Genomic DNA, 22,079 nt, shown 5'->3' with positions numbered 1-22,079 from the left:
AATGGTGGCTTACAGTAAAGATTTAGAAAGGTCTCTGAGCATTAAATTCAGCTATCAAGCAGAGAGAATGTAGCCCTGAATTAAAGAATAAGCATCCCCCTGAGACTCAATGTTCTGTGTCCTGGAGATAATAAAATTAAACTTAATCATGATCTAAGGTTAATAAAAATATTTCAGAATCAAAATGACCCCAAAACATTCTGATATGCCTTATATTTGAGCTTAGCAGTGTCAGCTGACATGGAAAAGTATCAACAACAGTTACATAAATTTGTGGTAACAACTACTATCCAAATATCTCTGTTTTGAAATCTAGGTCATTCAGGCACAGTTATAAACTGCATTAGAAATATAATAGTCTTCAACCTTCAGCCTACCCAGAAGAGTCTTTTTTCAAAGGTGGAGCAGTGACCTACTTCTTTCCTGCTAACTGAGTAGCTAGAGAACACCGGAAAAAGAAAATTTAGGTTGTAACTCTTACTGAACAGGTGAGGGGGTTTAACTCATAGCACTTAGATCTCAGGAGAGTGACCTAATCCCTTCAGTATGAGATGTCTGGGAAATGGAATAAGTGCAGCATCCCCTCTGTTGACAAAGGGATGGGCATGGAACAAGTAAAAGAAGGCCATATCCCCATGGGAAGGAACACTTTCAGGTCCTTGATCTTGGTCCTTGAAAGATTTTCTATACTATAATTTTTAAATAAAGTAGAAATTGTGTGCTTCATATCTCAGTTTAAGATGTCTCCATTTATCTGTCCTCATGTAGGTGTCCAAAAGCAATCTAGATAAGAAAACTTTCCCTAAAGCTGTTGGAATTGTAATCAGCACAGTCAGCAGGACCCCTGGCACAGCTGGTAAAATGCCTACTCTAAAATGAAGCAAATTATTCCCCAGAGTTACATAATTCAAGCTCTTCTGTACATCTGATACCTCAGTCTGCAAACTGGCTGCTTCACATTCCCCTGAGGCTCCTGGAAGCAGGACACCTCCCTGCCCTAGGTTCAAGAGCCCTGTGGCTACTTTGAGTTTCCTTCCTGCCCTGCCTCTTTATGTCCCATGTCTCTAAGGCACCAAACTCCCCTGCAGGAATGGTTTGAGGGAAAGCAAACACGGGCCCTCAGGCAGGTAAAAAGTGAATCTTGTGGCTGGGGAAAGTGGGAACTGCATACAGAAATCTTGGCTGGGGAAAGTGGGAACTGCATACAGAAATCTGCTCAGGCTGAGGAGGATCTTGACTCCAGGACTCACAGTTCCCAGGTAACCATTAATTGCTAAATAAAGGATGAGGTTTGACTTCTCTTTTAGTCAGTCAGCAGATACACCAAGAGTGTGTACCATAATGAGGAGGTTTGGTGCATAGCTAACAACCCAGTCTTGGAAGCTGGGCAGGATTCCAGCACTGATCTGCCTAATCCTGAACTACAGTAAAGCTTGGAAAGAAAATGTCTCTTTTTTAACGTTTCTTTTTCCTTCTTTTGCAGTCTTACAGTCTATAGTGTAAAATAAGAGGTCATTTACCAATTATTTTTCATGAAAGTCAGGTGCTTGCATTGTAACTTAGGATTTGGGAGAGCTTCTGTATCCTAGAATGTACAGAGTTAGTAGACCTGGCTTATAAATAATTTTTTGGGGGTATTTTTTTCTGGAAAGTGGATATATACATAAATACATACCTACATCTATAGAAAAGTAATTATCTTTTCAGAAAGGTACACTGAACCTTTTTTCTCTGTTTTACATTAAAAACAACAATAACAACAGAAACAACAACAAAAAGCATCAAAATAATTATGTGGAAGAATAGTTCATATTTATTTTGGTAGGTGTTTCAGCATCCAAATGCTGCAATCATGCTTAGACTGCAGCTGTGATGGGGTACCTCTGCAACAAGCCAGGTACCCAGCAATCTGGAAGTGGTGCAAATAGAATGAAAGGACCAGAGATCTTGGCATATAACTAACAGGGGGGGAAAAAAAAAAACCAACAAAAAAGCCTAAGAAAACTATCAAGAATTGTTCCAGCACTTGAATTGAACGTTTGAAGATGAATGCCAATGAAAACATCAGTGTGAAAGATTTTTTAAGCATTTATAGAAGATTAGAAGCAGAAGGATTGGATGTGCCTGTAAGGATAATAAAGAAATGCCTTATTCCAGCAGAGTTTAGGAGATACTGTTCCCATGTTTCATGCTGCTGAAAGGCATATACAATTTGCCCTATTTCCTATACCTGCTTTAAAGTCATCCTTTCAAAGTGTTTTTTGAATTGTTACTGAATTCAGTAGAATTTCTTATATCACTGCCTTGTCAAAGAAAAATCATAGATGAAAATTTTGCTTTTTCAGGCTAGGCAATGTGTAGAACTAACTCTTCAAGCAGTGTAAAGAACTGTGTCCTCCGTGCCCTGACATGCTCAGACAATTTAAAACTAATGTTTTGGGGGTTTTTTTTGTTGCATTTACTCTTCACAGACTCCTATATATGCTCTCTCCTGAGTATTCACCATCTCACTTTAAATAAGGACGTGAGCACCTTTCCATCTCTTTGTGTTGTGCCCACAAGGTATCTGACAATTTAGGGCGAGTAACCCAGCCCACTGAGAGCCAATATACAGGCAGACAAAAAATGGAACTGGAAACAATCAAGTGAGTTTATTGCAAAGCAGAGGCTTTTATTGTCAGAGAACCAACAGAGCTGGATTCCCATAGCTTTGTGTTTGTGACTGGATTTTCTGTTGTCCAGAGAGGTGAGTAATGTAGAAAAATCCTCCTTTGATGAAGTCCTTCTTAAGGTCTTTCTTCTATGAGTGTTTTCTGGCTTAACATAGCAGCCTATTTCTCTCAGTTTAGATCAATAATAGAATCTATATCTTTTTCATTAAACTTTTTTTTTTGAGTTTTCAACCTTCTGTCAACATTTGTTCAATCTGAACAACGACTTTAAAAATTATAAACAGGGACATGTAATTGAATAGAGGAACAGAGAAAACCAAATGGATTTACCATAAGAATTAGGATGTTAAAAGACACAAAATTTACAACAGAAGTGTTTAAATAAAAAAACACCCCAGAAAAAAACCAACCACAATGCAATGCAAAGAAATCCTAGGAGACAAGAAAGAAGAAAGCAGTAATTCTAATAGAAGACTATGCATGACAAGCCATGACAAAATTCCCATAAGAATGTCAATTTTAAACCAACATAGTTAAAGGCAGTGTAGAAAAACATGCACAAACCAAACAATGTCTAAGGGCCTCCTCAAGACTGAAAACCCATTAGTTTTTTGCTTTCATAGTCTTATGAAAATAAAGCTAAAATACAACATTTTACTAATACTAGGAATGGAAAAAAGTGACAACATAGCAAAGAAAATTCAATTATATTAAAAAATAAGGGAAGAGTGAGAAAGAAGAAAATTCTGTAGATAGTAGAGAACAGTGACAAAGATGTGCCAACAATATATTAATGAAAGTGAAATACAGGTAGACAAGGACTAACAAGACCTTTTTAGGCCTCAGCAGCAGCATTAATTAGATTAAAAGCAAAAGGATGTGTAGTTTGAATGTTCATATGCAATTTTGAAGAGTAAATTCTTGTGGACTACACAATAATCTCCTCTGAGGGAATGAGTTTACTATTCAGGTGGTTTAGAAGGATCCTCTCCAAAATTACTACGGTGCTAGTGCAGGAATAACATAACCTGAAAGTGATTCCACCAAATGAATAAGCTGCTTAAAGAAGGCAAAGTGCCTGAAAACATACCATAGGGAACAGCATGGAATCTAATATAGTAAAGGTTAGATGGGAATGGTAAAGGCTATTTTCTAGCAATCATTTCTACATTACAGTATTAGAAAAAGTTTAATGTTTCAAGTACAGTAAGATTCATGGATAAAAGCTTCTTTAACTGAAGGACTTAGTTTAATTTAATATTTTCCTAATATTGCTGAACATTTGCTCCTAGTTTTCATCAGAAAAGCTGAAAGTTGGACTCTGAATGATTTGTAATTAAATCTAAATCTTATACAATATGTATCTGATACTGTTCAGTCAGTTCCTAGGGCAAAAAATGGTGTTAAACATTCCCCCATGTAAATATCCCAGAGCTGGTTTTGTACCTTCTTATCCCACACGGCTGCATTACGTTACAGTGTCAGGGTCGCATCCTTGCCCTGGTTTTAGGTTGGAAAGCTGTGAGCCATGGACAGCAGCTCGCCCATGGGGAGCAGAGGGATGACTCTGCTTGTATTGGTGAAAGTTTTCTGCAGATATAAAGTTGATATTGCCAACCCCAAAACTCTCTTCTAATATTAATCTCCAGATGAAACATGCTGCAGATAGGAAGGAGGAAGCTTTTACCAGAGTTGCTCGTGTTTGGTAAGTTCCAGGAAATTTAGAATCTACCTGCAATCTCAGAAACAACTCTGAGTTCTTCAGCACCACGTTGGAGCTTTGATGATATAATACTCATCTCTGGATTCAGGACCCAAAGACAAGTCCTGTACATTATTCTGAAGAACATGGTAAAAAATGGATCCAGTCAAGAAACATGCTCTTGATATTTCTCTAGCACTTTATCTATATTATCTTGGGGAAGTCCAAATAGATGAAATTGGAGAGTAATATATTTTTGCTTTACAAATATAAATATGATTTTCTTGTGATAATGAGCACTATAAAATGTTTCTATTAAAAAGATTGAAACAAAAAGTCATATGTTTTCAGAAATCAGTGTTGGGCCTTGGCATTTTGGATCTGTGTAAGATCAAAACCAATATATTCTCAATATTATACCAGCTACTGTCTCTGAGATGTCATGCTGTTTGCTTATCACAAATTGGAAAGTAATAAGTAAGTATTTAGTATCTATTTAGTATATCCACTCCCTTCAGCAGAGGCTCAGATCAGCAAAACCCCCAAAAAACATAAAAACCCAAGCAAACAAAAAACCCCTATCAAAAGCATCTTTTTTTTTTCCTCAGCAGTTGTAATTTCCAGAATCAAGTACTTGACTGTCTGAATGTGATTCTAGATAAGACTGGTTACCACAACTGGTGACAGCTGTTATGCATATGAACAGCCTATTTTTGTCAGATCAGTGGTGTAAGAAGCCCTACAACAAAAGGCCTCCTTTTGTCTAATTGGTAGCAAAAGACCCAATTAGGAGGATGTTTCCCAGGATTCTATCACTAAGTGGTAATGATACAGGTACATAGTAACATTACTGAAATCAAATGGGAAGGTAAGTAATTTTAACTTTAAAAAGATTACTTAGAAAAAGGATTTTGAAAGGCTGATGAGTCTTGCTGTCAAAGAAGTAGCCTGTCTCTTGCACCGTTATAATGTCTGGCTAAGAAATACAAAGCTCCATACAGCACAGGTATTGTTTTACAAGGAGGAAATTAAATTGCAGTCTTCAAAAGGCTACAACACACACATACGCATCCCATGTTTTACAAGTGATTGCAAATTGTCTTTTTTAAGTGTAAAACAATTTTCAAATTAATTTAAAAAGTAATAAATTAGTACTCAACACTTAGATTTGTGCTTTGAAATTGAGCCACTGAATGTCCTAAACAAAATAAACTAAAATAATTACCCATTGCACATTCTTAGGATGAAATCCTATAACTCCTTTTATAGGTATCTTTGCCCTGCCAAATCGAAGATCCTATCTGTGATAGTAATTAGGTGGAAAATTCATTGTCCATGTGCTGAGTTCTGCTTGCTAAAAAAATTAAGGAAATCAGTGAGTTGCTGATGCTATTATAGTCTGAACACTGATTTCCTACAGTAAGTGACAAGTCTGTTTTCTGCAAGTGGCAGCAGCAGTGGCTTTCTTTCTTCCTTTCTGCTTTCACAAGCTTTAATTGTTCCCATGTTCTGACAATAGCAAGAGCTCCACACTACTCAGTTTGGATTGAACAGTTAAGGAATGTATCGCATTTCTACAGTGACACAGGTAAAAATTAACAAAGTACACACGTGCTGCACCAGAATTTTACATTGGTGCTGTGTTTATTGAAACAGAAACTTTGTTTTAAACAGGTATTTACTGCTCAGATAACAGCATGAAAGAGATTAATATTTCAATCTGGAAATTCATATGTGGAATCAGGTAATTCCAAATGACATCAGCAAACCATGTCTCCAGAGAACTTGTGTTTGTGACCATGTTACATATCCATGGTCACTCAACATGGTAAGAGAAATTTCTTCCAGCTTAAGTTGCAAGTGAATGGTTCTTACATCATTTAAAATATTGGCTCAGATTCTTTATAATATGTCAAACACAACATAATCACAGAAACGGTGAGCATGTTTTGTGTTCTCATGGAAAACAAAAAAGAAGCAGAAATTCTTCCAACAATATGGTGTGGACATTGCCCTTTCTCACTGGTGAGGAGAGCTGCAACAAATAGACAGTTTTTCCCTTAAAGGAAAATTTGTTTGGTGGCAGGTTGTGGCCTGTGACCACATGGGATTATATTTGCACATTTCCAGTGCTTGTTTATATGTTTCAGTGGTCTGTTCCAAAGAATGCTGAGGAACACAAGACAGACTGATGCCAATATGTATTTATAATGAAGTCTTAGCACAATGTAGTCTCCTGCTTTTATGTAGACAGTCCTAAATGTCCTCTAAATTTCTCTCCTTTAAATAATGACATATAACCTGTCTATATTGTAAAAGACCTGTATACTGTGTAAGAATTGTATAAGAATTGAAATATCTGAAATTTCCTTTGAAAATACGAAAATGTTAAAAGCTGACTAAGAGAAGACTAACAAGGTATTTAACAGAATTAAAGCCAAAACCCAGAAATTTCTCTGACGAGGTGCAGCTAAGGAATATCACTCCAGTTTCCAAAACGAGGGAGTTGTTTTGTGTGGGAGAAGAGGCAGCACAAACCAGAATTTGCCAGTCTGCTGTTCAGTGCTTTGCTAATAACTTTTGACTGTGCTACTAATTGCAACCAAATTGCACAGAGGGACAGTTCTCTCAAGCATCTTCATGTTTCAGTGACCAATACCAGTGAAATCTTTAATCAGATATATCTCTGTTGGAGTCCACAGAATCAAATCTCAGATCTGTAAGAGAGGAGGACACAAAATGAGGACATACATAGAAACCAAAATATTTTTTGGACTATACAACCAAATTATAGGGCAGAGATTAATTTGATATGAATTGAAATTCTGTAGGAAAGTAAAATAATAATTTTAAAAGTTTCTTTTTCTTGTATTTTTGGGTCTTTTTCCTCTGTTCATGTTAATGGGACAGTGTAAGCCTGTTGATAGCATGAAATTTTCTCATTACTTCCTCCCTTTAAAATAATTTGTGGTGGAATAATTTTTGCACCTAGTTATTGCAATACATTACTTGCTAGTAAGAAGCAAGGATCAGAGAACAACAAAAGTGTCTCCTTTTTATTCTCCCACCACTAAAATATCATTTCAACTAAAATAAGAACTTATAGTGGGATTTTCCTAGTTGTGATGGAAGTTCACTAAGAAGATTAATCAAAAAAGAGAATTCATACTGATGGGACTATTAACCTAGGACCCTATACAAAGAATGTTTTTTGCTAAATGCAAATTCAAACACTTGTTCTTACCTATTGATTATCCTCAGTCTGATTCATTAAACACATTGAAAAAACTCAATTCTGCCTCTTGCAGAAAAAAATACCCTTAGAATTTTTTACATTATTTATGAGACAGAGCTGTTCCTTTTTTTTTTTTTTGTCCAACTCTAATAATGACTGTGGCTTTAGGAAAAATTATTTGCTGTGAAATGCCCATATGATGCTGCAGATGACTGACAATGTGGTATATAAAAGGCCTTGAAAAAAAATGGAGTTTAAAGTAAATAACTTTCTTTTTGTGCCCTCCAAAATTCTAGAAAGAAATTTTAGCTGAGGCATTTCAAGCAGCCTAAATCCACTCTTCCTATGAGCTCATGGTTCAAAGGACACTTTGATATTTTTATATTAGGCACTTAGAATTTTTTGAATGCAAAATCTTGAGTATAGATTTTCAGTTTTTAAAGACAGCCTTTCCAAGATTTCTGGGAAATTGCATAAGCAACATATCTAGTCTTCAGAACTATCCCATAAAACAAATAAACTTTGACATACAAGAGTCTGTCACATCTTGAAAGTGTTTATCTTTTGAGAATGATTTTTTTCTCATATGAATCTTTTTCCATCAAAGAAAGTGCTGGATTTTACTATTACACAAAATTGTGCAGCCCTCACAAAATAAAAATGAAGGTGTTTTGGAAGGTGAAAGTTTAGTTCTGTATGTTTGTATCACTCTGAAAACTGAGTTGAGCAGAAATAATTGTTGAAACTCCAGTTAGGATAGAAAAAAAAGACTCATGGTGCCCAATAAGTTTGTATTTACTAAATAAGTGTTCCAAGATCACTATTAATCTACTTTTAAATCTGTATAGAAACACTAAAACAGAACACATCTAACAAACAGAAAATTGCATTTACTTGCAATATATAACCTGAGACAAAAATGCTCAGTACAAGGGTTATTCTTACAAAAATCAAGAAACACCTATTTTGTGAAGGTGTGTGTTTTGCAAATGACTCTTGGGGATTTAAAACCTTGTCTGAAACCCTGTCTTACTGTGCAATATCATGTCAATATCCCTGAGCCTATTTCTCACATTGAATGAGTATAATAGTCCACTTGGACTTCCTAATAGTCTTCAAGAGAGCTCGCCTTCACAGGGTCACAACTCTATTTATCTAAGAATTTTTCCAGAACCTCAATTTAATAAAGATCAGACACTGGATAAGGTCAGCGTGTACTGAGAGAAAAAGGGGAGTACACCTAAGAAGTGCCTGGTTCCTTATGCTCAGTGATTTTATTGTATAAAGCCATTGTAGTTTATATTTTCATTTTCCTTTATACTATGAGGCTCCTGGAGTGCTAAACAAAGGTGCTTGAAGATATCAGCATTGTTATAGAATTATACAATAGTTAAGATTGGAAAAGATCTCTAAGGTCATCAAGACCTCTAAGATCATCTACTCACTTCAAAGAAAACAATCCAGAAAACAGTTCTATAAATACATTATTTTCTTTATATTACTTTTATTAATTCAGACTCACAGATTAAAAATCTATTGCACATGAAGACACCTAAAGCAATATTTTTAATTCTTCTGTCATGAGACATTCTGGCCATTTCAGACTTTTGGCTTCCATGGGGCCTTAAAACAAGTTAAACAGGGGGCCAACAACATCTCTCTCTTCACAAATGTAACTGCTCATCCAAGTGACCCCATGAATATTACTTGCTTATCTAGGAAATGACACACAGCCCCAAAATAAAATTATTTGCTAGTCATTTAAAGTTTTCTTAACCAATATAAACATCTAATAATAAGTAGAATATCAAAAAGTGAACAAATAAACCATAAATTAATAATCATCTAAGCAAAGACTGCATAGTCAGTCTAGAAGTCTGGCAGAGCTCCTTTGCTATATTAGTTACAGAGAGAACCAATGATTTAAACCAGTCCTGATCAATTAGATTTTAGGTAATTCCATGCTTTTTTCTCATGACAGTATAGTGTTCCTAGGCCTGTGGCATTTCTCTAAACAACCCTTTTCCCACCTACAGATTTTATCTAGGAAGAAGTGAAATTTCTGGTATTTTTCAAGGAAATCCTACGTGACACAACAGCCTAATCAGGGCTATAAATCCACAGGTAGTGGATCATAGGTATTCAGGGCAGCTCTGCTGGACTTTTAGGGGCAGGAAGGCATCAAAGAAGCTGCCCATGTTCCATTGGCTGCTCAGATGTTTACCCAGTGCCTGTGTGACACACGTGCCAGCTCTGGGTGTGCTGGAATCATTGCACATCACGGTGCAGCTAATGTGCCTGATGCATGTGAAACATGTTTGGATGTGCAGAACGAGCACAGGCTTCTCATAAAGCAATGCCCAGTGTGAACCCAGACGTGTCAGATATGATGCTTTGAGTGTGTGCACCTACCTCTGGCTAAGAATTTCCAAGATAAATATTCAAACCCCTTGTGTATTCCAAATAAACGGCAATCATGTTCATTGTAAATTTGACATCCACTGATCCATAGTATGGGCTTCTGCTAAAGTAGTCTTTGCTTTTTTTTCCTGTTTTTCCCCTTTATTTTTCTTCTGCACCTAGAGCACTTTATTTTTTATTATAGCACTTATTTGGATCCTTAAGAGTTTTACTTTTGTGTGAAATTCCAGTAAATAATGCTTGCTCAACTCACAAAAAGAAGGCTTGGAATTCTGAGGTATAATTTGATAATATTAAAAACCAGTGAAAGATTAATATAAACCAAAAATTTTCTTAAGACAAACAATGAGAATGCAGAAAAAGAAATTATACTCTATACAAAAGGATGACTTAAAGTCAGTTGAAAGAATCTCCATAACAATTTGCTTAAAATGGAAGAAAACTCTCCAGCTACCTGTACCAATTGTTATGAGTCTAGGAGTACAAACTAGTTGCAAGATGAGGGTCAAACATATAATAAGGATTCAAATGTCAAGGAGATGTTCAAAAATTTGAGAGTTGAAAATCAAGGTGGCCCTGAGTTTAAAGTAATTTTTTTTATTCTATTTGTCTATATCAGCAAAACATTTTGTGAAAACACTGTTAGATTCTAACATGATGATTTTCAAAAGAATAAAGAAAACAAAAATAAACAAACAAACGAAAACACAAAAAAGCCCACCAAAAATCCCCAAAACAAACAAAAACCAACAACAAAAAAGACCCACCAAAATAAAAAAAAAAATCCCCAATGAAGTAGCTAGCATAGCACATTTAATTCTGATATAATTAAGTTTCTTTCCACTAGGAAACCAACCGGAGATTTGATTCAAAAAACTTCCCAAGAAATTTCCACAAGGCTCTAGCTATCTATTGTGACTATCAAGGGACAGTTTCCTCTATGGGCTAAAGAACTGAAATTTGCTTAATGGAATTCAGACTTTACCCTAAACTTTGAGCTGCTTTAATCTTTTATCTCTGCTAGAAAAAAATCTTCAAAATAAAAAAGAAAAACATAAACCAGAATCGGTTTTTGAACCACACCTTGCTGTAGATTGGAAATAAGCAGTAGACATGAAATAAAGAGTGGTGCTCACTTGTGCATGAAGACAGTATGGCTCAGATCAGAATCTCCCTACCTGTACAATTGCACCCCAAAACTATCCCCCGTTTGCTGTAGCATTTTCCAAAGCAAACACCTTAAGACTAGAAATGTTTTCAGTGTTCAGTGACTTTTATAGATTTTCTGGTTTCACCCTCAGGTGTGAAAGGGAGCATAATTTTCTGAATAACTGGCTTAGTAACATCAACATCTTTGAGCAGGGTTTAGTGTGTTTGGGAGGTATCCAGAGAACGAATAGCTTGCTATTTAACCCAGAAAACTGGTTCATACACATCTATATATGATATAGAAGTTCAGGACCAATGTGTGGGAATAAAATGGACAGAATTATGGGATACAAACTCCCCTGAGCCTTGGCAGCTGCATTTGATGCCAGCAAAAATGCAACCGTATGTTCAGGGTTAGTAAAAGCATATTTTGGGAATTCAATCAGGGACAAGCTAATATGTGGGATCCCTGTGCTCCTAACTACTTCTGTGAACAGGGGATGGAGTTTGTCAGTAACTTGTAGAAGGGAAGGACTTTTTCATCAGACAGGCTACTGACTTCCAGGATTCATGATGAGTCAATGAGACCTCAATGATCCAAACTACTTTGAAAATTATAGGTCAGGAGGGAGTAGATGGAGAAGGTTTTAAGCCAAAAAATAACAGAAAAAAAAAAAAAAAGAAAACCAGTACAAAGCTCTAGCTAGTTGTTTTCTGGCTAGAATTATATTGTGGTTTTTTTTTTTTTCTCTATTTGAATTCCTCTGTTTTCATCCAGGGGACAGTCTCTCACAAGATTTCTGGCTTCATTAGGATGGGACTAACTGCTTTGGAAATCAGGAGGTACATAAGGGTGTTACTGCCATTCTCAGGGCAGCTAAAACTTCACATTTTGAGCCACCTATCCATCCTGTGTCAGCTCTAAAACAGGAGAAAAACAGCATAGATAAGCATGCTATCTGATAGATTGTTTTCCCAGAAAGCATATATTTTGAAATACCTGGCTCAATGACAGTATTTCTAAGAATTCCATATGCATATAAAAGCTCACTTCTCAGCCCAACAAAGCATTTCTACAGAGAACACAGGGAGGCCTGACATTACAAATGAGAACAAAATACTCCAAAATGAGACTATGGGATGGAATTTCCACTGGAGCCTTTTGTCATTTATTTTGCATGGTCTAAATTAACCAATTAAATATTTCAGAAATAAAATTATTTGGCCTGTAAATTGTGCAGAATAAAATGTTTGAATAGCTGGGTTCTATAAATCAACCTATGTAATATAAGACACTAGTCCTGTTTTTACCTACCCTTTCAAAGGATTAACAAGAAACTGGCAAGAAGAGCAGTAATGTTGATATGAGCTTCCAGCTGGGATTGATTACAGGCTACAGCCTAATGCAGTAATGTTTTGTGCTAGCACAACAGTTTAACTGGAGAGTGCTCACAATACATATCCCCCACCTTCTGCCTCATAAGTGCTGATATAAAGAAACCAACTAATTTTGTTGTGATTCTGACCTTTGGTCTGTTAAATCCCCAAATTAATTATCTAACATGCACATGACCTTCTACTGCTTCAATTAGGGTGTGTTTGTAAAACATATCTCACATTAATAGCTTGTTTCTAGGCAAGTCTTTTTTCCCAGCCCCCTTCCTTATCCAAGCCTGCAGTGGAACATGAAGTGGACAGTATGGGCAGAGAGAGATTGTAGGTGTTATTTCCTTACTAGTAGTAAAATGGTCAAAATAATATTGTGGAATTTAAAATAAAGAATTTCAGGAAGTAATGAGGCTACTCTTCCTACAGATTACCCAAATTAAAGAGAGAAAATAAAATAAAAGGTAATATCAGAAATAAAATTAATTTACTCACTGGGCTGAAATATTTTACAGTGGTTTTAATCATTGGAGAAATTCCTGGGATGAATCACAAGGCGGGAAGTGTGTTGTAAGGTGTGTCAACAGAAATGGCACTCTAGACAACCGATTCTGTTCTTGTCTAGTTATTAATATTTATTGATGTATTTTTAATAGATATTTTCAAGCAGCTGAGCCTGAAAAGATTTGTTTCTGAATGTTTCTGATTTAAAGGAATTTCATGCTGTCCAGAAAATCACAGAATATGCAGAACTTATGTAAAAGTGCCAAAATATAATTCAGCATATAAGCCATAAAATGCTTTTCACTATCATCACCAAATGTGCTGTGAAAATTAAAGGTCACTTTAGGGTCAGTGCTGATCTGAAGTCTTGGGTCACTGTAACTGGATCTAGACCTAACAGCAGCAAAAATTAAATGCAACCTTTTCTCCTGGAACTTAAGGTAGATACAGAGTGCAGAAAAAGGTTGAAATCCACATGGAAAAAAATACAAAAAGTGTAATGTTTCAGGTTGATATCCTTTTGGATGTAAAATCCATTATTTTACTCTAAAAATTTCTCAAGAGAAAGTGCCCATGGATTCCAGTTCTATCAATGTCCACATATATTAAATAAATTTAAGAACACATGTAGGATCAGGGTAGTCAAGCAATAAGGATGGCTGAGCCCTGAGTTTATCTCCTCTTGAAGGGTCTGGAGCAGAGCTGATGTATTGAGAGATTTCTGGGGAAGTGTGGAAGTAGAATTTCAATGCAAAGTGAAATACAGAAGCAGAACACTGGAGTTAGAGGATGGGTTGGACATTTTGGCCTTGGCTGGTTCATTTCTTTTAAAGGGCTGCCTCACATAACTGAATCCACAGGATGCAATCCTCCCCAAATAGAACCATGAGCAGTATTACAGAGACATTCTAACAATAAAGTTTTTCCAGTCCATTAACAGACTTCAATATTTACAACAGATAACCATTAAAACTTTTTTGTGTAGACATGCATGTTTGAATCTTTTGTGGAGGAGACCAAAAGCCAGCTATTAATACCTCCCAAACTTCATATATGACTTGTAGGATTTTTCTGCATATTGTCTCTCAGTAAAGGTGTGTTTGCTCAGAAGGTTTTATTTACCAAGTTATTCATGAAGGCTGACTTGAAACAGAAGAAAAAGTTAAGAAGAAAAATTGCAGTAGGGACTTCTATACTACCTTCAAGAAATATGGGGACCATCATCCTGTACAGAGATTCATTTGCAGTGACTGGAGTGACACAGTGCTCTTAATTGAATGCTTTAAGGTGAATTGCAGGGTAAAAGGATTTTGAAAATAATAGTTCTAATATATTGTATATATGGGGACCTTCTTATCACAACTTGACCAACCTCTGATATTGAACATTTACCAGCATACATGGTCATAACCTTTGCAAATATGATTCTGCACAAATGGAAAAAACTGGTGTTCTCTTTGATAATGGTAAAAGAAAATGGAATGGAAAAATGTGGCCTTTATAACTAATAATGAGTGTTTGAGAACACATGTTGGTTGTTGAAAACATAACACTTGGAATAAGGAAGCTATTCACATGGTTAGGTGCAGTGTTCTTCAGCTGAGACATTTTAAAACTGGAAGAAATCACTTGATATCTATTCTGATTTTCTACATGAAGCACATTTTAGAAACTTTTGAACTAATACTTGATTCAATGCTACTAGCTGATACTGCACTGGAGACTATATTTTAAGGAGGAAATGCAAGACAGAGCCTTATAGGAAGGGGACAATGTCCGGTGATAATTTTTTAAATAATTTTATTTTTTTATGTAATTCATTTAGCTAAATGTGCTCCTTATCCACATTCAGGACATGACCATATTGAAAGAGCTTCTTCTCTCTCCTCATGTCCTAACACAACCTAATGCACCAGGACAGAGTATTGGTTAGGGCCTCAACTCACTTCCGAATGCTAGAAAAGCAAACATACTCTAGCTTGCTTTTCCAAGGAATTTTAGGGTTTATAATGGTATTTTCTCTTTGCTTGTCTTTCTTTCTCTGGAAGAGCTTTTTCTTTCTTCACTTTCTGTAAATGAAGGAGCCTGTTATTCAGTTTCAACCGGAATTGACATGGATCCAGCCCAACAGATGAGGAGAGGATTTAGAAGAAAGGGAAAGAAGAAATTTGCTGGGATGCCCAAAAGAAGCCTGTAACAAATCAGGCTTCACTAGTTGTTCTTGCCACAGAACAGCTTTTTTTTTTTTCCTGAAGTGATCTGTGGCCTCCCCTATCCTTGAATCATATCTACATACTTGTCTGACAATAAGTGCTTTCTGTTGGCATCAGAGCCAAGACAGTTAAGGACAAGAAAATTGGATTCTATTCTTCCTTATGAGTCACTAGTAAAAATGCCAGCTATGTGACTGTACAATCTTTATTATCAAAGATAATATAAGAGAAAGAAAACAACCACATTTTCACATTCCAGGCTATGTATGCACTTCTGGAAGCTGGAAAGTTTCTCCCCAGGGCCATAAACTGAACACATTTGTACATATGGGATACAAATGGAATAAAATACTCAGTGTCTTTTCTTTCCCTGACACTTGAAAATGCATGAATTAGAACATTTAGCTATGCATATTAATGGCTGGACTGAACAGTTCTTTTGTGCTGCATAATAGTGGAATAACAGTCTACCTTAATAGCAACACGAAATGAGGAATATTGAAATAAGGGGGCTAGATGCCAGGTGAATATCAAGAGACTACACAGTGCTAGTGCCACATGGCTTGGTCGACCACTGCAGACATTGAGTTTTGCTGGCAGGAGCAGAGCAAGACTGGGCAGTAAGATGGGACATTCCAAAGCTGAATCTGTTACTCTCCGAATGAATCATTACTTACAACTGGAAAGCTGCTAGAGAATAACTTAGCATCCATAGCTCATTAAAAGCATCTTCAAAGTGAATATTAATTACATCTTGGAAAATATCAGGTTTTCAACAGTTGGAATGACAAAGTAGGCTAATTCGGTGGGGAGACTTATCTTGCCCACCAGCAACCAGCCTTCCGCTTATGTTCCTTTGGACATCTCTTGCTTTACTTTCTTGTTGTTGCCAAGAAAACACTTCCATATTGCTGTACATACTGTACTGGACACTGCATGGCCATGTGCTGTTTACAGAATAAGAAAACCAGCCAGTATCAAAGTAATATTCCATACCTCTTGATTTTTTTAAAAAAGATTTAGAAGTTAGTTATTTGTTCAGTTGCTGAGTTTGGGTTGGCAGTACAAGAATTAGAGCTCTGCTGTGAAAAACTGGGGAGTATGTGACATTTCTTAAACAGAAGTTCAGAATAAATGATAAGACCAGATCCTTCTGGCCTTAAAAAATATGTCATTCTATTTTAATAATATTTAATAACCTCTGCTGCATTATACTGTGATATTCTGATCATGGGAAATTACTTCTATTTCACATGTATACAATTATCCAGTGTGGCAATAAAGAACAATGAGACTTGTAGAAAAAAACCAAAAAAATGCTGTGGAATGATATTTACTAATTTGGGAAAAACTGCCTTGGAGTGTATCACAAGTTAACCACAGTTTTTGTGGTTTGCAGCTTAGATGGGGTCATGTCTAGGCTGGCAGAAAAATGCAGGGCAGAGACTGTTGAAAATAAATTTTATTTTGCAGGCTCACAGAGTAGAGACTTAGAAATTTCTTCAATGTGTTTGATTCATTTAATGATTAATAAAATATAGGGTAATGTAAAAATTTGGCTCTATATTCCTTTCACAGCCTCTCCTGCTCTCTTCTCCATGGCAAGCTCTTAGGATACCCTTTGTCTAACCTTTTTTCATACAAACCAACAAAGCCACAAAAAAACACAGGTTCATTACTAGTTTATAGCAAATGTAGATTTGTTTTTTATTAGTACTTTTATTTCATAGAACTGCAGGAAAAAAAAAAAAAAAGTGAAGGGGAATGAAAGGGAAAAGTGCACTTTGCCCAATTCCTAACTGGAGACAACAGTATTACTGCTTTCACCCAGCTCCTATTTCTACTGTGCAGTCTGGATCCATCCTTGGTGGTAAAACTGCTCTCCTCCCTTCCAGACCTATCCCATATGAGGAAGTGTAACTGCAGAGTCCACTCAGATACCGACCGTAGTATTTATAGAGATTTCTGGCCACTAACAAGGTAAAAAGCAATTAAACCAACTAAAAAAGCCATGATCCAGTCTTGTCAAGGCCCCTTGAATTTGCAGAATCCCTTGTCAAGAAAAAGGTGGTATGAAGGTACCAGGTGACGGAGTAAGAAGTTAGAATTTGCTGATTTGCAAGGCATGGTGTGGAACACATCCACCCCAGCACCTAACCCCTTTTAGTTACAGGAGGCATATATTCCACCTAGAATAGGGTGGAATGTATATTTTCTCATACTAGCAATGGCATGTTCCTTACAGTTTATTTCAGACAGAATTTTCAAGGATTATTCTTCTTTCAGCCTTCAGGGCAACTACATAAGTACTTTTAAGAAACAACGGTATTAAAGAGTCAAGCCTTAAATAGTTGCAGTTTCTTTGGTATTATTAAACAATCTGACTAAGATAATATACAACTTCCATTGTCTCAAGTTGCTATGGAAAGGTGATCATTTTCTAGTGGAATTTTTCAAAGAAATACATGCATTTTTTATGTATTAGCATTTCTCTAATTTTCCTTTTTAAGACTGTTCAAAATGCTGTACAATTGCTCATTGCCTACACCTTAGTTCAGCAGCATCAGCACACCTGAAAATCTACAAATCCTAGGGAACACAGAAAAGAGCTGTTTGATGCAGTCTGCCTCTTGTCAGCCTGTCTCTGCTACCTGGGCACTTCTCTTCTGGCTTCCTAAGCCAAGGAGCCCATCCTGTACTCAGTGATTTACCCCTGTTCAGATAGAGAAAATGTGTAGAGAGTAGCATTTTCCACAGATTGCTCACATAGCCTAGGAGGGATCCTAGAGGGATCCTCAGACAGGAGCAGGACAGCTGGGGTCAGATAAGGGCAGCTCCTCCCTGGGGCTGGGAACTGAGTCCTTGGGCGTGGAGGAAAAGCCCAGGTGATGCAGGGCTGCAGTGAGCAGGAGATGAGCCCTGCTGAGGGACTGACTGGCTCTGGGGGTCTGACAGGGCATCCTGGGACATGGACAGCTTGGGTGGGCTGGTCTGGGCCACTCAGTGCTGCTTCTGTCCTCAGGGCCCTGGAACCCTCCCAGGGAAAGGAGAAAGACCACTCTAATAGCAGCTGCACAAAAAAGTAAAGAAAACAAAAAAGAGTGCTGCCACTATTTGCAATGCATTTAAATCAATGAACAAGGTAATTTGTAACTAAACAGACAGAAGAACACATAATAAACAATAATGTATTACTAAAGAAAAATGGATTCTCAATATGGCCTTGTTTTTGCATTTTAATAACATGAAAATGCAAGAGAGGTGTACAAAAGGAAAGTAACTTAACTTTCTTGCTGACAAGACTTTTCAAATAATATGGTAGTGGTTGATAACCTATCAGTAAAAGAAATATTTCTACTTGTAGCTGTTTCTTGTTGGTTTTTGGTTTGGTTTTTTTTCAGCAGCAGTTTCTTAACAGGCACAGTGAAGCTGTTCATTTAAAAGCAAATCAACAACAATGAAAAACACTCATCATCCTGAAACAGTAGAAATACTTTAGAAATCATGGTGCTATATTGAAAATGTGAGTTCTTTTGAGATATGTGATGCTGCTGTTTGTCTGAACTGCAGAAGTTCAAAACTAGTTTCACTCAATTTAACTTCCCATTGATCCTTCAGAATTACAGATATTAAACACTTGGTTTCACAACAAATTTAATGAACAATTCTGAGTCTCTTTATGCACAACCACTGGAAATGCATGGACCGGTTGGAATCAGAGATTACAGCAATGTCCCATTGGTCTGCAATTTTCTGGCAGCTGAGAATCATTGCCTGGATATATATAATGACTTGTGCTGCAAGTTTTTCTCCTGAGAGTTGAATCTAAATGGGAAAATCCTGGCTTCAGAGGATAAACCTACTGAAATAAATAAATCTGTTTCTGTGGGATGTGTAAAGCTGTAAAGAGAGGTTCAGTCCAGAGGACAGGCATTTGTGTTAAGACCTTTGGGTAGATGTAGGCTCAGAAGAAGAAAAAATATGATGAAATGGAAGATTTAAAGAGGTGAGATTGAATGTATGCACTGTGTGAAAGAAAGAGAACACTGAAGGCAGGAGGAGAGGTTCAGGTTTTCTGGAGCAGCACGCTGATGATTTCTATTAAGCTAGAACTCTCTGTGATCCTTTCCTTGAGTCCAAGCCTATGTCCCAGCTCACAGCATACCCAAAATATTGAACCCTTAAGCCAAATGTCTGTGGCCACTGCTATGGTCAGAAAACTGTGAGGATCAGGTGGCTGCTCATGGCTTGAGGGCTGTACTGTTTGCTGGATGAAAACTGGCTGGATGGCTGAGCCCAAAGAGTAGTGGTGAGTGGTGTAACATTCCACTGGCCACTGGTGGCTACTGGTGTTCTGCAGAGCTTGGAACTGGAGACAGTCCTGTTTAAAATGTTTATCAATTATCTGGACAAGGGGATCAAGGGCACCCTCAATCAGTTTGCAGGAGACAAAACTTGGGTGCGAGTGTTGATCTGCTGAAGGGTATGAAGGCTCTGCAGAGGGTCCTGGACAGGCTGGATTGATGGGCCAAGGCCAGTGGTATAAAGTTCAAGGCAAACTGCTGGGCCCTTGGGGCACAACAACCCCCTGCAGCACTACAGGCTTGCAGAATATTGTCTGGAAAGCTGCCTGGTGGAAAAAGGGTCTGAGAGTGCTGGTTGACAGCCAGCTGAACATGAGCCAGTGTGTGCCCAGGTGGCCAAGGAGGCCAAAGGCATCCTGGCCTGGATCAGCAATAGCGTAGCCAACAGGACCAGGGCATTGGTTGTCCCCTGTACTCAGCACTGATGAGGCCACATCTTGAGTCCTGTGTCCAGTTCTGGACCCCTCACTGTAGGAAGGACCTTGAGGGGCTGAAGCATGTCCAGAGAAGGGCAATGAAGTTGGTGAAGGGTCTAAGAGTTAGTCCTATGAGGAGTGGCTGAGGGACCTGGGGTTGTTTAGCCTGAGAAAAGGAGGCTCAGAGGGGACCTCTACTCTCTACAGCTGCCTACAAGGAGGTTGTAGCTATGTGGTGCTTGATCTCTTCTCCCAGGTCACAGTACAAGAGGAAATGAGCTCAATTTCTTCCAGGGGAGGCTTAGGTTGGATATTATGAAACATTTCTTCACAGAAAGGGTGGCCAAACATTGGAACAATTGACGATGGAAGGGCATTCATTCCAAGCCCTGGAGGTATTTAAAAGACAAACAGACGTGTCACTTAGGGACATGATTTAGTGATGGACTTTTCAGCATTAGTTTAACAGTTGGACTCAGCAATCTTAGAGGTTGTTTCCAATCTTAATGATTCTATGATTCCCATTCGTGTCTGATATGGAGTGTGGATGAAAGTGAGCTGCAGCCGAGGAGTGATTACAGAAGGTTCTTCCACCCTTCTTCCAGAAAATGAGTGTCTGACTCCAGAGCTCAGTTGCAAGAAAGCTCTTCCTTTCCTCGGCTCCTATCAGGCAGTACAGGCAGCTCAGAAATGTATTGCTAGTAACAGTCCTTTACTGAAAGCTTTATTAGGCATGAGAAACTCCTCCCTGCACTACTTCCTCAAGGGCAGGTCCTTTCAGAGAGAAACATTAACACACAGGCATCTGATCTTAGATGTGAGAATTTAGTTCTGCAGATGATGTTTATCACTACGCAGGCCAGTCTTTTGAAGAAGATGTTCCAGTTTGGCATGGATCCATTAAACATATTCATCTACCTATTCACTATAGAAATGGAAATATCAGCTGAATATCCTGACATACAGGTGTGGTTTAACGATTACACTGCAGGAAGACAACAGTAGTGTAAGGCATGAGCTGTCAAAGCTCTTCCATGGTCCAGGGTGTGTTTGTGGGTTACCTAAATCCCTGCTGTTGAAGTATTCTTTCAGATTCTATTGGTGGTATTGGACCTACCTTGGTTAAACCTTGCTTCCACAGTTTAAATGTGACTTGGGTTCAAGCAGAGAGGAATATTTTGTATTTAGAGATAATATTTTTCTATTAAAAAAAAGTAAAATAAGAAACCAGTCATATTAGTCTAATTTAAATGATCTAAACTTCTTTGAAATGGTCTAGTAAAACTTGAAAATTTGAGAGGAATCAAAAAGCAAAAGATCATGATATAGAAGAACAAATTGTCACAAAAAGCCACCAAAGCCCCATCTCTGGAGGTTTTGAAAGGTAAGTCAGAAAAACAATTTTTCAGAACAGTTCAGATATATCTGCTTCTGTTTTAAAATTGAGAAAAGCCTAGATAATATCTTGGTCTTTTTTAACCCCTGGCTTCTATAATTCCAGTAACTGGCTGCTATCAGAATAGCATGATGCCTTTGTTGTCTGCTATTGCCTTCAATGTAAGAAAAAATGTCTGCACTGGGGGAAAACACGTTACCCCAGCTTATCTGATGGATAAAAGTAGGTCTATGTTTGTGAGGTTCCTTGGGTTTCATAGTGTAATTGTTGTTAGTAAGTCATTTTTATATACTGTAAGTCAATTGTGTTATAAATGAAATGTTGATATTGCACATTCACTATAGAAGTCCAGGTTCCATGATGAACTATCTGTGGTGAAATGTGTAATTTAATCAACCTGCAATGGCATCTCTAGTTTCCTTCATTGTAGAGGATGAAGGTTGGTAGCAGGAGATTGTGCTGTCAGAGCTCAGTGAATGACAAGGAGCTAAAATTAATAGATAATTTAAATTAAGACCTGTAGTGGTGGTCTAAAAGAGTATTTATCCCAATTTTAGATAATGTAACTAACTGCACCTCGAATCTTATAAAAAATAGATACACAAATCCTGATCATTAGGA

Source organism: Parus major, chromosome 3 (genome assembly GCF_001522545.3).
Source record: "Parus major isolate Abel chromosome 3, Parus_major1.1, whole genome shotgun sequence".
NCBI lineage: Eukaryota > Metazoa > Chordata > Aves > Passeriformes > Paridae > Parus > Parus major.
The sequence above is the reverse complement of the archived record's forward strand: the minus strand, read 5'-3'. Positions refer to the sequence as shown.